Source organism: Rhinopithecus bieti, unplaced genomic scaffold (assembly GCF_001698545.2).
Source record: "Rhinopithecus bieti isolate Rb0 unplaced genomic scaffold, ASM169854v2 scaffold_48739, whole genome shotgun sequence".
Lineage (NCBI taxonomy): Eukaryota > Metazoa > Chordata > Mammalia > Primates > Cercopithecidae > Rhinopithecus > Rhinopithecus bieti.
Window position 1 is genome coordinate 1358492 of NW_016820251.1, and position 13870 is coordinate 1372361.

The 13870-nt window shown below is 38.3% G+C and overlaps 1 protein-coding gene across 10 annotated transcripts in view; it reads right to left on the reverse strand.

Moving 5' to 3' along the window:
- SNCAIP (synuclein alpha interacting protein) overlaps positions 1-13870 on the reverse strand; it is a 153250-nt gene that overhangs the window by 77287 nt on the left and 62093 nt on the right. The gene's annotated exons all lie outside the window — the stretch shown is intronic.

Here is a 13870-nt window from a genome sequence, read left to right on the forward strand (position 1 = left end):
GCTTTTGCTTTCGGCAACTTGTCTTTCTTATTGTAAAAATTATCTTACATACCCAGATTTGAGTATCTGAAATAATTCATTTTGCCCTCTTTGATTCTCTAATCAAGGTGTACCTTGCTGAACAGTAAGGACTGCATTACTGGAAAGTGAAAATACATCTAGGCTGAAAAAAATGAGCTTCCTGATATAAGATTGAAAGTGTCTTAAAAGACCTACTTTTTAAAAGGAAATTTGTTCTGAAGGCATTTTTTCCCTCATGTTGAGCCATTCTTTCTTTTTTAAGCTCTACAAATGGTATAATTATGATAAACAGAAAAAAAACTTGCCATCCCTTACCTCAAATCCCTCATTTGATTTAATTTTCCTGTTCTTCTCCTTTTTTTCCCATATGTATATACCATTTTTACAGTCTTAATTACAATAGATACAGAGTCCATCCAAGAAGGGATTAGGATGTTACTTCTATGTTTAAATGAGATTACCCATTTAGCAAATGTTAAAAATTCTTCTGAAATCACAGTAAGGCTTACAATGAAAAGAAAACCAACTTGTATTTGTAAAAAGTATTTAAAATAAGAAATTTTATTATTTGTAGAAATCTGAAAATAGGTTATCAAACAAATTGCTTGGTATAAAAATGTCACTTTTCTTCAATTCACAAAAATTTTCAGAGGAAAATATACAAGCTCTGCTTGGAAATTACTCAAAACAACATTCTCTTCTACTGTGATGGATTCTGATACAATCCAGACTCTTTGGATACTAGCACGTTCACTAGATCCAAATCCAATCCAATTTCTTTTCACTAAATCTGTACTCAGCGATGAACTATTGATTTACAGGCTCTGTTCCCACGGCCTTGGTGAACAACACAAAGATGATGCTGGGTGTCAGGATATGGTACAAACATCAGCAGGAACATGGAAATATGGGGAGATTAAGCAGAGAAACATGTATCGGAGCTGGGGACCAAATGGATTTTTAGATAAATGAAACTATAAAATGTGGATGAACATGTCTTAATTAACCAAATTAACAAATAACCATTGCACCCCTGTTTGAGGTGCTCCAACAGTACAGACAGCAATATGCAGTTGAGTACAGCCATTCCAATAGAATATAACCAGCGGATAATAACTCATGACATCACAGTAAGAATCTTTCTATTTAAGCTTGCAGGATGGTAGTGAGGTTCCTGATTCTATAGCAAGAACACAAGACTTACAACAGGTGCAGCTCATTATAGGAAGCCTTGGGCCACTGCCCATATTTATTTCTGTGGGTTGGATGACCCCACCTTAGACTAAGACTCCTAGGCATCTGGAGTTTGCCTCTACTTCCCAGCAGGCCTCCACATGCTATCTCCTTTAAGATGTCTCATTCTGTTTATGACCCAATTTCTTTTGTCTGGTTTCAATGCTTGTCTCTTTCAGGGTGCCACTTTAAGAATATTTACATTCTCAATTATAATGTGCAGAAATCCCCGTGGTTTTCCAATCCTGACTACATTCCCCAACATTAACTGCTTCTTTACAGGTAAGAATGAGTCTGCAGTTGTCCCATTGGCCAATATGATGCCTCCTCTTCTCTCATCTGCCCTTCCACCAAGCCTCTGGCACTCTCACACACTCTTTTCGAAGTAATCAGTGACAAGATAGGAAGCAATAAGGTCAGGTTAGAGTAGTTGCTGCAAATGATCAAATATGATAAGGACACTGAGGTGAACTGTGGTTGCTTTTCTCATCCTGCTCTTCTGACACCTCCCACTCTGCACACCAATCCACTATGGAAACCAATAAGTCTTCTTTCAGATCCATGGCAAACGTGCTCTAACAGAAAGCACAGCTACAGAGGGCATGCGTTGGAGGCCTGTGAGCTGAATCTGGCCCACAGATGTGATTTGTTTGACCCCAGTAGTGTTAAAAAAAAAAAAAAATTGAATTAGTTGCCAACTTGCAGACCTTGGGTGATTTCACATAAAATTTTGGACTTCTGACTTTGCTTTAAATACCTGAAGCTCTGGCAACAAGGGTCTGCAGTCCCCATGGCAACAACTGGCTAGAGCTGAGCCACAGCTGCTCCTACCTGTCCAGGGGGCTGTGCTCCCCATTTTCCGGGAGCCCCTCCGAGGCTGCTCTACTCACCAACATGCCTTGGGGACATTTGAATATTCGACCCTTCAAAGGAATTCAGTATTAAACAATAAGTACAACAATTACCCCCAATTTTGTATTGGTGTCTCCTGCCAAAAATGTTTACTTCATTTGTATTCTAAGACTTAATTTGTATTCTAAGATCATTTTAAATTCTCATACCACAACAGCAACAAAATAAAATTTCCTACAAATAAACTATTGGCACATCACAACTTGTGCTTTCACAGAATGTCCATTTTATCTCTTAGTACCAGGAAAAGAAAACCTTTGCAAACATAATAAAATGTTACGAGGTGGGGATTATGTTTCCTTCACTTTACAACTGGAGGAAGGAAGGGTTCTTCTTGCTTTGTTGTGATTGGTGTGGATTTACATGGTGACACTTCACTGCTGTGACTCCAGGGGAAGGGAGGAAGCCGTGCCAAGTGCAAACCCAGAAAAAGTCCTGAAGCCATCCTCTGTCTGGCCCAAACCGGCAGCTTGGAAGCAAGACAGCCAACCCTATTGAGGCCAACAAGAGTGGGTTTATACCTAAGCAAAATACATTTTTTACGCTTTCCAGAAAGGGCAGGTCAGCTTAAAATCTTTTATGTAGGGTTGGGCGCGGTGACTCACACCTGTAATCCCAGCACTTTGGGAGGCCGAGGTGGGCGGATCACGAGGTCAGGAGACCATCCTGGCTAACACGATGAAACTCCGTCTCTACTAAAAATGCAAAACATTAGCCGGGCATGGTGGCGGGTGCCTGTGGTCCCAGACACTCAGGAGGCTGAGGCAGGAGAATCACTTGAACCCGGGAGGCGGAGGTTGCAGTGAGTCAAGATCACACCATAGGATATTTACTGCTATGCATCATAGTTGGCCCTAGGCCCCTTTTGGATCTCAGGAACTAGTCATTTATGAATCTGAATTTCTCCCCCATGCCATCAGCCCTGACCCTACAAGCTACAATCACTTGCTCCCAGGTTCTCTAATGCCTCCCAAGGGCTTTCTTTTGCATGTAAGCCCCTCTCCCCACAGCACACCTCTTTCAAGATCTGTCCACCATGAGTATTGTTCACTGATTTAAATCATCCCATTTCTTTTTACTGGCATTGGCAAGTTTTAATTTGGTATTTATTTAGGCAGGTGTGTTATGTGTTTATATATATTTTTTTGAAGTGGGGAGAGGTGAGATGCCAGGGAGGGTGAGTAGAGAAAGATAAAGGAAACATTTTTCAGTGGTGTAGCTCTCCCAATTTGGGTAGGAAAATTGATAGAGAGGGAAAGAAGAAACAGATTAGAATGTGAGGACACAGGGCCGGGCTGCTGGGAACTATATGCTGTGCAGAAGCTGCTAATGACAGCTTGGCTCCCTTCTTTGGATGTGTCCACGGCACTGGGACAAACCTTACTCAAACTCCAAACTGATGCTCGGCTTTCAGAGATAAAGAACAAAACAAACAGCATCAACTATACTCAATGTTTGTAGGACTCTTCCTGCTCTCACAGAGTTTTGATAAACTGCCAAGAACAGAAGTCTCTCCAGTGCCTATTAAAGTGTGTGCGAGGGGCTTATGCCCCTAATGGGTCTATCAACACCATGTCACCTTCTCATGATGACCTCAGTGATGGCCCAACTGCTACCTTCCATGGAAATTTCCTTTTGGGAGAGAGCTCAAAATAACTGAGAACCAAATTGCATAATAAAAACATAGACAAGCAATTTAAAAAATAGCCTCCTTGCCACCCCAGTATTATGATATTCAGGTGATATTTTTACTTTTTTTGTTGTGACTTGAAAATTGACTTTGAAAATCATTCCAAATGAAGACTTTCAAAAATCTGTTGCATAATGGCAGCATCACTGGAAAAAGCTTATAGTAGCCAACAAAATTTCCTTGAGAAACTACACTCATTTTATTGTATGCATTCTGATGTGCTTGGCTCATAAAAGGCTCATTGATTTGTGACTACAGTCACATATCATATAAATTGCTCTACTGAAAATTTTTTAAAAATGTATTGCCTCACTCCATTTTACAAGGAGTCAGCTTGGACTCATTCTGAAGGCTCATGTTACACAGATTTCTTCTTTTCTGCCAAAGTCGCTATTGCTCCATTTACCAGTATACTATGAGGCCTGGTAATTAAAAGTAAGTTGGACTTGTCAAAATAAATGAGCAGAGTACATTTGGTGATGAGGTAACTTCAACGGATTTGCATTACAACTTATTTCTTTACCTTTTAATATACCAGCACTTGGGAAAACACAGCCCCTCCCTGCACCCCTACACACACACACACACACACACACACACACACACACGCATGCCTGCCAAATTTGTACGGGGAAAAATTTTCAATTTGAAAGCCTGGACATCAATATTGGGCTTACTTTCTTCAATATAAAATCTTAAAATTATCACAAAATAAGTACTGGAAGGTCTGGGTAGAAATGTTGTCCCCAGTTGGCTCAGTAGCTTGGCTGGCAAGGAAGCAACTTATTCCAAATGTTGGATTTGGTTTCTTTCACTCTTTGATTCAACAGTGGCCAGAAGCATGGCAGTCAGTAAATGCCTCATCTTGAAGCAGAACAATGATAGAGGCAAGAAATTTCTACTGGAAAGAGGCAACTGAAGGAGAGCCAAGAAGTACACATGAGGAACAAAGAAAAAGCACAAGCCCTGTGAACTTTATTCACTTCTTCATTTATGGAATATTCTGGATGTATGTGGTGGATAAGACCTACACTAGTCTCCACACCAGGATGGAGTATATGGTACCAGGGGAGACAAACAAGAAGGCATGCTATTACAATATCATGTGGTGCTGGCCAAGACCAATAAATACACAGCAGGCTGAGGCACCCAATCTAGACTTTGGAGATAAGGAAAGTCAGCCTGGCAAAACTGAAAGCGGAAGGATGGAGGTGTGAATGGGGATGGAGTGGCTGGGTGCAGGAGGAAGTGTTCCAGTTGTCTGTGCTTTCAGTATGGGAACAGGCCTGGGAATGAGAATTCTGGAACAGAATGTCCAGAAAGATGCATAACATTGATTTAGCATTGATTGCTGTATTTTTGCTTCTACAAAGGGGTCTTGAAGGGTGAGGGTGAGGGTAGGGTGATAAATAGGGATTGTCAGGGGAGTATTTCCAAAGCCAGAGTGTACACAGAGCACATCTTGGAATATCAAATTTCTGGCATGTTTGTAAAAATACAAGTGAAGGTTTGATATCAAACAAGGGACTTCAATGTAATATACTGAGCCTGCTCCAGCTCCTAGAGGAGAGCCTACATTTCTTCCTTGCTGTCCTGAAGGAAACACCCATAGAAAAAGTCATGAAGAAAACTCTGCATCAAGATTTAGGACTGGGTGCTATTACATACACTTGCTTACTTAGTCTCACACAGATGCTGGGAGACGAGAGTCTTAATTTCTTTTGTGGACATAAGGAAACCAAGGCTCAGAGAGGTTCTGTAATTGCCTCAAATTCACACAGCCAGGGCTTCTGATTTTAAGTCTAGTATTTTTCTCTCCTACTTCAACTTGCCAAAATAACAATGGTAAAGCAACACTATCTCTGTGTCAAACATTTTATTTTTAAGAATCATCTTCAGCATTTTTTAGCTGAATTTATTTATTGCAACCAGTGATGGAGGCAGAAGGTATGCACCATAATTTGTAATTTGCAATCATATCTTTTATATTTCACAGATGGCAAACCTCAGGAATATTCTGTCTAAGGTTATGTACTACTAAGTAGAGGCAAAGCCAGCTAACACAAATCATTTCCTGCTAACCAGTCTAGTGCTCTTCTGACTTGCCCTGGACTGCTATGAATCATGAGTATGTCTTTGAACCATCTAGGTCAGAATTCCAGACATTCTTAGCCCTGAATTGTATTGCTTGGATGTTCATGAACCTAACTCCAAATGAGTTACCCTTCTTTCCAGGAGAGATTAAACAGAAATGGTAGACATCATCATCATCATTAACAAAACGTGTATAGACTTTGTGTCTCTAACACACCTTACCCACAGATCTCCCTGAACTAGTCTATAAGACAACATATTCCATAGCCAGTTGGTTTAAATCTTCAACTTCACCTTCAAAGAAAATTGGATTATAAGCATCCCTTTTAATGTCTTACTAAAAAAGCAAGGAAGATGGCACTGTTTTAGGCACCGTTTTAGAAAACTTGATTCTAGAGATCAGGATTTCACTGAAAATCCCTACAAGGATTGGTCTTTTTGTAGTTTTGCCCTTTAATTTATACATTAAAATTCTTGCAAGTGATTTGGGGGTCATTTTATGGTTTCTGAAATCCAAATATTGAGAACAAACTAACATATACCTGAACTTGAGAGCTTGGAGAGACCTTAGTTTTTAAGCCTAGGGCAGATATACATATACATATTTTACATACCTTTAAATCTGGTCTCTCTTTCTGTCTCTTTCCCTCTCCCTCTCTCTCTCCCTGTCTGTCTATCTGTCTCCATCCCACCCCTCTCTTGTGTGTGTGATTTTAAAATGAGTTGAACATTTAAAATTCTTTTTGGAAGAAGGAAAGAATCCATGCTCACAGGAGCTGTGAAGAAAAAGATAAAATAATGTATAATAGAAAAAAATACATGTAAACACACATGCATACACATACACAAGAAAAAATATATTGTATTCAGTTCTGGGTGTCACTTCTTTGAAAAGCCACAGGTTATCTGGCATATACCAAGACAGAGTAAGGAAGCCAAGAGAACCAGTGGTTGAGAAACTGTCTTATGCAATACAGCTAAGGAAATACCTAACTTGGTGAAGAGAAAAAAGCTTTCCTCTCTAAGAATCTAAAGATCCCACAGGTAAAAGGAGGATTTAACTTCAAGGGTAAATCTTGGAGGAAATATCAGAGATATCAGTCTCAGTAAACACTTTGTAATTATGGTATTTCAAATGGGCTTTAATGGAATGGGCTGCTTTGTGAAATCACACCCACCTCAGCAAGAAATTGTTCAAATAGAAGTCCTCTGAGAGAAGAATCAGAATCCTGCATTGTGAAGGAAGACTAGATGGCCTCCTAGCTCAAAAGATTTTGTGTAGAGTGAGATGGCATTGACAAACACCCGTGAAACTAAACCAGGACCTCAGGACAGTCCTGAACAATTTTACACCTCTTCAGAGTGCTGCCATGACCATCTCTGTTGAATTGCCCTATCACATGTCATCATAATCCCACCAGGAACTTGAGTGAAATTGGAGGTTAAGGGAGAGAAAAGAGGGAGCAAGAGAGTTAAAATCCAACTAATTTTTAAAAGAGAACTGGAATATTGTTCATTCAGTGAACATATGATTTGTTCCTTGTTGTAAATGAAAACTTATCAACTCCACAAGGACAAAACTATGACCTAATGAGCTCCAAACAAGAAGAAAATATCTGGAAAGAAAAAGAAAACATTTCTAGCACTGGGAAGTTGAGCATGGGCTTAAGCCAACCAACTGTGTCTTGCACTGGCTTCTGGAAGGTAACTATGGAATAATCTGGGAACTGGAGCCCTTACTCAGTTATATACAGGAAACTATCCAAATCCAAGTTCCAAAGTTTTGGCACACCTGAAATGGTTATGCTTTATTTTTGATTTTGCAAAGATTACTTAATTTCTGCAGTGGATGTGCTTGAAAATTATTATTGAGTATGTATGGAACACAGATCACAATCCTGATTGCCATTTTAAAGAGAAGCAGACACAACAGCAGCATGCATGGGATCATTGAAGACTACATCTTCAGTCAGTTATCTTGGCTTCATTCTGATTATTCATGAGGATTAAACTTTGGAGCAATCCTAGATGAGTTATTCCCAAACTTTAGAGTGCATGAGAGTCACTCAGATGGCTTATTAAAACAGACTGCTGGGTCCAAATCTCAGACTTTCTGATTCAGTAGGTCAATGTGGTGCCCAATAATTTGCATTTGTAAGAAGTTCCCAGGTGATGCTGATTCTGCTGGTCCCAGAATCACATTTTAGAACCACTACCTAAGCTAGTGGCTATTCTCAGCTTTGGCTACATCTGCACTTAATTAAAGATAGTGACCTCTTCCCCACATGCCACGTCTATCCAGATGTTAACTTCATTATACAGGATTCACGCCTAGTGCCCTTTTGATTAAGCTGCCTCAGTGGACTCAATTAAGCATTTCCCATGAAGACCACCCAGCAATCTCAGAGGGTCTTAGGTCTGTCTTTTTATTATTATTGTTATTTTTCAATTTGTTGTGCTATACAAGAGACAGACATTGGCACACACAACTTTACACAATTTGGGTCTTGGCTACTTTAAAATTTCCTTTCTCTATAGCACTTCATGGCTACAAAGATGTTCTTAGTGTCTTCTGTTAATGAGGTCCAGTTTTATAATTTTCAATGCTGCCTTTTAGAACCGAGCTCTCAATTTAGGGACATTTATTCACTAGAACGACAGTATAATAAATCCCAGGTCTATTAACACAGAAGAAAATGAAAAAAATAAAAGCAAAATCTACTAAGAATTTGCTTAAAAATCAATGCTTACATAAATACATGTGAAGATACTGAACATAATTACTCACTGTATCAGAAGCAGTCCAAAGAGCTAACCCAGCTAATTGAGAAAAAGAAAAACCCAGCCATATATTTGTAATTAGAATTACAATGTGCTTATTTTTATTGGCTCCAAATCCAGAGATCAAATTATTATGAAGGTTTTATAAGTTCTTCCAATTTGTAAATGTACCAATTTGATAACCAAAAGGAAATTCCCTATAAAATAAATGTCCCTTTTTTCTGAAGAAAAGAGTATAGTTTAATATATATTTAGATGATTAAGCAAGGAGAGTGAGTTAAATGTCTGGATAACCAAATATTTACACATCTATACATACATATAGAGTATAACTTAGCAAGTATTAATTCTTTAATCCAATGCTTCATTTAGCCCTACTTTACTAAAGACATGTAGGGTAGAGACGATTAACAAAATCTGCTTCCACGATAGCTGAGGTACTATTACTAAAAGTGCAAAAACTGAACACTGCATACCTACCTAACACACTTCTGATATGTGTGGAAGTATTTCAAAAACAACATAAGATTATTTATGTGTACCTTTAAAATTCATCTAGGAAGTATTATCTTCAGTTTCATCAATATGTTGTTTTTTAAACACAATATCTTGTACAGAGTAAATAATATATTGTTTATGTTGAGTTCATTTCCAGACTGAAAACTGTTGAGTTGCTTTATAATTTTTGCACTAGAACTCTTGGTATTGTCTTAAATAACAAATGTTGTGATGACTATTTTTAAACATATAATAGCTTAATGTTCATATATTTTCTTGCACAGTTTCCTCTGAAGTCTATTTTTGAAGAGGAGTCAGTTTTCTAGAGGCCCTTTCAGAAACTGTTGATGAGCGCTATGAAAACTTCAAGCTATACCCTCCAGTGACAGGGTCTGTTTTCCAATGATTAAACTTGAATTCTTTGCCATTAAGCATATGGAGAAAGAATAACATTTGTAGGCTGCGGTGTGGGTTTTTCCTCTTTGGCACCACAGAAGGACACCAACTTCATTTTGTAATTAACCAACATAAGCAAGAAAGGACTGAGAGCAGAGAAGCTTGAAGAGAGGTCTGTAAGAACAGCTGGAATAAAGCTGCATGCTGCCAAGTCTTTCAAGAAATAGACTAAGATAAAGTGAGAAATCCAAAGTGGAGTGATTAGCAACATTAATAAAGTACTGAACTTGGCCCCTCTAAGGATTTCAGTTTCTGAATAATCATCTCCAATCCAGATGTCACCATATGTCATCTTCTTTCTCTCTGAAAAGAGGAAAGACATCCAGAAACAGACAAAGACTAAAATAACTAAAGGAAGAATATCAATCAGAACCAAAAAAATTTTCCCATAGAAAAACTCTACCTGCTTGTTTCCAAAGACAACTTGGGCAATCCATATACATCCTGTTAGTAGACAAGGGATCTGTATCATCTCCTGCATTTGAGAATTCTGGTTTTCTAGTATGAATTAAAACTGAGATATATACACCACATCAGCCACCCAAAGTACAGAAACCACCTTCACCACCTTCAAGGAATGCTTCTGTTGGTCCAGGCTTGGATTCTCACCCAAGGGGTGGGCAATTTGGTAAAGCTTCCAGGGGTAAAGCAATGCAAAGTGTAACATGAACCAGATGGCCAGTGAAGTTGTCAGGGCTGATGTAAAGCACAGAACTTTGCAGCCAGCTGAACCCAACATGATACCAGAAGAGTAAACAATTTTCATAACATTCACCACCAAGTTTTTAATAAGGTGGACAAAAATAAGATTGAAAATTAGAAGAAAGGATGTCTGTAAATGCCCAGTGATACATCTTCTTGTAGAATAAAACAAACATGAGTTTCCAATGATGCTCACGAAGATTAGGATGGTACAAGTGATGATCTCAAGCATGTCTGCAGAGGACTTCATGGTAAATGCTGAACTGTTATCTCAAATGTCTTTTTCTCTTCTGTTTGTCACTAGGCTTTTGGAAAACTTTTAAGAGGTCCTTAGTGAGACAATCTGGATTTTTAAATAGATCCACTATGTTGACAAAATCATCAACTGATATCACCCTAACAGTTCAAAATCTGTAACAGAATTCTGCTTGCTCCAGTGATGAGATGCTGAAAACAGAACTGCTTCCCAAAAGGATTCTATTTTGTCATCTCCAGGGACTTGACTATGATGAGAAAGTGCTAGGTATCATCACTTAATTAAAAGTTCTCAGAAATGTATTTACAGTACAGTAATATGATTTCCTAGATACAGTATAATACAGTTTTCAAAAACCATGATGGAGAGAATAAAATTAAATTTGTGACACAAAAGAAAAGTAGTCAGAGGTTGAAAGTACACCACTCCACTCATGGAAGAAAGTTAAAGTAAGGGATGTTTGAATAACAATGAAGATTTCAAAATAACAAAATGACAAATTAAAAATGAGAGTAATAACATGATAGAGATTTATACAAGTAGAATAGTTTTCTAGTTTCTCTACAATTTTGCAAAGCAGAAGTACTATTACCTGTTCTGATGATCTTGTAGAGATGTTAGAAATACAGAAGATGGTGAAAAATACTTCTGTAGGAAGTAAGGGTGGTTATAAAGAAGGAAGGAAGAAGGGAGGGAGTGGGGGAAGGGAAAGAGGAGGGAGAAAAAGAAGACATCTTTATAAACATGGGGATTATGTCCAGGAGCAAATATCTAAACTATCGGTTAAGGAAACATTCAAACAATTGAGAAGTGATTAGGGAGATTTTCCTTCCTACAGCACAAGAGGCTAGGGAAATATTTCTCTTCTAAGTATGACTGGAGAGTACAGAACTAGAACAGAAAGATGGCCTTGAAATACATTGCTCAAGTAATCTGGCATGAACTCACTTTCTGGATGAATCCAAGTATATAGTATAGTGATCCACTCTAGGACAAACTATTTTCCCTCGACTGCATTTGCTTGTAGGTTTTGTTGTCATCAATCACCCTGTCCTATACTATCAAAACATAAGCTTTAGCCTGGCCCAGTGGTGTAATGGAGTGGCAACAACTTGAACAGCTGTGCACATCTCTTCCAAACTCTGTGTTCAGTGACTTTATGTTAAGAGCTTACAATTGGCCATGCTGGGAGTATTTACACTATGGAAATTGGCAAATGCTGCAAATCACAGCTTTTTTGGAGGAGAGCTGTTTTAGAAACACAACATTGGCCTGATCAAAAAAATACAGATTAGAATAAGAAATTAGCTGATGTTTTATTTACATAAAGATGTGATCAGTATTTGGTATTGGTCAGCCCTTTCAGTAAGGGTATGAACAACTCCTAGTGCTGCATGTTAGATAAGAGGTTTATGGCTGTGTATGCAGATGGGAAAGCTGGGCTGCACAACCCTACTATGGGGAGGTGGCGACTGGGGGCTGACAGTTTCTATTAACTCCCTTTCCTTTAATTTGCTACTAAGTCAACTTAGAGTCCTCACACACTTTTTTTAAGAAACATCCACTATCAGTCAAATAGAAACCCCTGTGGTTCTAATAAAAAATAATACAATAATAATGTTGGTTATTATTTATTTAACCCCAACTTGAGCCAGACACTGTGTTGGTGTTTTGCTTTACAATTTCAACCTGATTTAATCTTTAATATCACTCTCACTTCACAGATGAAGAAATAGAAGACCAGAGAGTAAAGCAGATTGCTCAAAGCTACTAATGATGACAGGAATCAAAGCCAGGTAGGACTGATTCCCAAACCACCGGTTCTCAGTCACTGCCTTTCCACACGTGTCAGATTGCAGATTCCTGTTGACTTCTCTCAGTCTCCCTCTAATGATTTATAATTGGTATACCCAACATATAACACACTGAGAAGAGTTTCTTTGAGTTTATAATATAGAAGTCAAACAGGTTTTTAAATGGCAATTTGTCTTCTTCCTTCTCTTTCAACGACAGTAATAAATATGGTTGTTTTCAACTCTGTACCTCATGAAGACCTTCAAGCATTCTGTACACCAGCTCAAGATGACTTGCTTGAAATGGAAAAAGGCTCTTTCAGCAGTAGTTAGCCCCTATACTGGCAGTGTATAAGCAGAGGCACGATGACCACCTGAAGTAATTTTTTTTCTTTTTTGAGATAAGGTCTTGCTCTGTTACCTAGGTTGGATAACAGAAATCTAATCAGAGTTGACTGCAACCTTGAACTCCTAGGCTCAAGTGATCCTCCCACTTCAGCCTCCCAAGTCACTGGGACTACAGGAGCATGTCATCACGTTCAGTCAATTTTTAATTTTTTTGTAGAGACGGGATCTCACTATGTGGCCCGGGCTGGTCTCAAACTCCTGGTCTCAAGTGATCCTCCTGCCTCAGCCTCCCACGGCACAAGGATTATAGGCATGAGTCACCAGGCCCAGCCCCAAGCCTGAAGTAACTCTGTAGAGTAGTGAAGAAAAACTCTAAAGAGCAGGCAGAATATAGCCCACTTGAGTTTGAGATTCAATTTTGGCATGATAAATTGAGAAATTGTCTAAGTGATGCTATTTCTCAAATTTACACAAATAGTAGCAATTTATAGCAAATAATACTGACTTTCTACATACATATGAGGAGCAATTAGAAAAACATATTTTACAAAATCAAAAACAGCTTATATGAAGCTGTGCAAACAATCAGCAAACATGTCGTATGTTCCTTTGCATTAGGATAAAAAGGACAGAAAATATGTGCCATTTTTTCCTTCAGGGTTATATCTAGACTAGAGAAACAGCACACATTAAAATATGAGGGGAACAAAGTTAATTTTTGTGAATATTTGCTTAACTGATGAATAAGACTTTCTGTTGATAAGAAACAGAAGGATAAACAGGTACCTTCATAAGACTGCACTTAATTAGCTGTTTATTAAGAAGCAGTTGTGTGCTCAGCATGGCCTGGCTTCTAGGGATGGTACACAGGGTGCAATTGTCCCAGCCTTCTAGAGGCATATGATTTGGCAGTAACAACACACTAAAGTATAATACATGTCATATATGTTACATTATGTTACATACATACATGTATAAGAAATATAAAATATATTTATATTTTAATAATTAATTGATATCAATAAAATAAGTAATCCAATGTAATAAATTGCATGACTATGAGTACAAGAGCAAAATGTTCAGAGA